The following is a 3,028-nucleotide window of genomic DNA, read 5'->3' as shown; positions in this document are numbered from 1 at the left end:
ATGAATCTACACCTACATTCTCCGTGACATATTTTCTAGCTTTAGGTGGTTTTATGCAACACTTAAAGTTACTCTTTGACTCTCATGAGCACATTTTAGCGCCTGCAGGCGAGAAATTGCTTTGCTTTTAAATTGCTTTCAAATTGCTTTTAAATATTAACAACAAAAACCCACAAAAAAGCAATATATGGTGTATTTTATTTGCACTTAAATGGCTGCTCAGCATGGTCCTAGCACGTGTGGTCTGAATGTGATCAGCTGCTGCATTTTAAAGTTGAAGTACTGTAAATCAGGATGCAGGCAATGACAGGAAGTAGGTCAAAAATAATTTGCTGGCCAGCATCCTCTGCTGTGTCATATAGGCTCTGTTTGTAAATATGCTCTAGTCACAGATTCACTTCATGTTCAGTTACGGGTACAGGTTAAACTATAAGATATGAAAAGTAGTAAAAATAAAAGAATGCAGGATGTTACTGTTTAATAATTTGAAAATGTAAATAAAGCATCTATAAAAACAGAATTTATGGTGATCTGAGGACTGAGGACATCCCTGTGTGTGTTTGTGTATGGTAGTTAAAATAATTCCATAGCATGTAAAGATGTGTTATATTGTGCAAATTTTTGTGCAAATGTGCAAATTTCCATCTAGTTTATAGCTTTATTAAAAGCAGGGGTTTCATCACCTGCACAAAGGGTTCAATCCCCTTTTTTGTTTTGATCTTCCTAGCTTTGGACTCCACCCTTGTGTGTCTCTGTGGTAATGAGCCAGACAGTAAAACAAGCTCAAGAATAAAACTAATACACATCTTTGAGCATCCAATTCATTGAAAAGGCACATGGTGTAATCTCCCACTGTCAGTCCTTCAGCTAATTCTTAGAGAGGAGATTTATTTATTACTCCATCTTCATTGTTATCTCTGATCTACCCTGCCATAAATCCCTTTAGGTCCTGGAGCATCTTCCTCAACAACCCCCCCAATCTTCTTCAATCAGCCACTCACACTTAAATTTTAACTGAATGTAAAAAAGTGATCAGTGAATCCTTGGCTTAGATGTGAAAGTAGAAAGCGTGTGATGACAGCTTTTCTGATAACTGACCCACCATTGCATATATGTGCTGTGACTGAGCAGTTAGAGCTGCCCAGTTTTTGAATAGATTTGCATTGACACACACGCAAGCAGCTGATAACACTGCAGGAATTGTTAGTGTAGACGTTCTGAGTCAAGCTACAACACACCAGGGCTGCCTTGTGTTTAGGAATTTTCAGTCCACCCTGCTCCGTGGATCAGTGAAGTCTTTCCTAAAATGATATGTGTGTTAGTTTCCAGGAGATTAAATCAAAAATGATGCTCAGTTTTTTGTCTCGGAGCCTCAGAGACAAAACATCTCACTGAGATGAGAATTAGCGTGTTGTTTACGAGGGTCAGTGATGACAGAGTCTGTTTATAGGAAATGACCGTTTGTGCTGATCAAGCTTGAAGGTTATTTCCTTTATTGGATAATCAGAATAAAACAATGTTGGATTTAAACACTGAGCGGTAAAGTTAAGGTCTGCAAAATGACAAATGATTGTATAACATTCCCTTAAATTTCTTGTGGTGTTCAAAAAGCAGTTTCATAGTAAATGTAAAATTACTCGCCACTTTATTAGGTGCAGATTGTTAGTATTGGGTTGGACTGTCTTTTGCCTTCAGGAATGGCTTAATTTTTCAACAAAGTGCTGGAAATCTTCAGAGCTTTTGGACCACATCAACATGATAACATCACACAGCTGCTGCAGATTTGTCAGCTCCACGTCCCAAAGGTGCTCTATTGGATTGATATCTGGTGACTGTGGAGGCCATTTGAGTACAGTAACCTCACTGTCATGTTCAACCAGTTTGAGATGATTTCAGCTTTGTGACATCATTCCTTATTCTGAAGCAGGCAGATGAAGATGACACATGTAGTCACAGAGGGATTGATGTGGTTAGCAATGATATTATATGCTGTGGTGTTTAAACAATGCTCAGTTAGAACTATTCCTCGCACTATTACACCGCCGCCAGCATGAACCATACCAACCACACCACCCAATTTCCCCGTTCTTAGCTGACAGGAGTGACACCTGGCTGGTTTTCTGAGTTACTGTTGCCTTCCTGAGAGCTTGAAGCAGTCAGGACTTTCAACATTTTCAATCAGAGAACTGCTGCTCAATAGATATTTTCTTTCATTCTCTGTAAACCATACAGATGGTTGTGTGGGGAAAATCCCAGAAGAGAACATCACCAGTGTGCGAAATACTTTTGCGTAAACAGTCATGTCACATTCAGATTCACCTGGTTTAACTATTTCCCCATTCTGATGCTCGGTTTGAATTTCAGTAGCTCTTGACCGTGCGTACATTACTAAAAGCACTCTGAGTTGCTGCCATGCGATTGGCTGAGTAGATATTTGCATTAATAAGGATTTGTTGTACCAAACAAGGTAGACATCTATAAGTCATGCAAAAGTATCATATACTCATATATGAGAATCAAAAACCATCAAATTATTATTATACTTTATTTTACAAATTATTTTAAAGACAAGTGAATTCTCAAAATTGCTTTTGGAAAGGGCCAAACTGACACCTGAAATGGTTTTAGACATGAAAATATGAACATAAATTATTTATGTTCCACGTGTACCTATAAATTATATTATTATTATTATTATTATTATTACTACTTCAGATATTATAGTAATATATATATATATTTTAATGATATAGTAATATGTTTATAGGCTTCCTGTACTGCAGGAGGACTATTAAAACAATAAAACACATTCATTTTAAATTGTCATGTAAAATCTGAAGCTTACAGGAAATTAAGTTGTTCTTAAAACATCAAACTCTATGTTTTGTACACTGCACACTATTTTTCACATGTGACATCCGTCACATGTAAAGAGAGCAACGGTCATGTATCACTGTCAGCCTTGCTCGACATTGTGATCTGTGTCTGCACGCAGAAATGTGTGTCCATGCGTGTGTGTGTGTGTGTG

The sequence above is a fragment of the Haplochromis burtoni genome, unplaced genomic scaffold, assembly GCF_018398535.1.
Source record: "Haplochromis burtoni strain Fernald_Lab_line unplaced genomic scaffold, NCSU_Asbu1 Contig_114, whole genome shotgun sequence".
NCBI classification, from domain to species: domain Eukaryota; kingdom Metazoa; phylum Chordata; class Actinopteri; order Cichliformes; family Cichlidae; genus Haplochromis; species Haplochromis burtoni.
The sequence above is the reverse complement of the archived record's forward strand: the minus strand, read 5'-3'. Positions refer to the sequence as shown.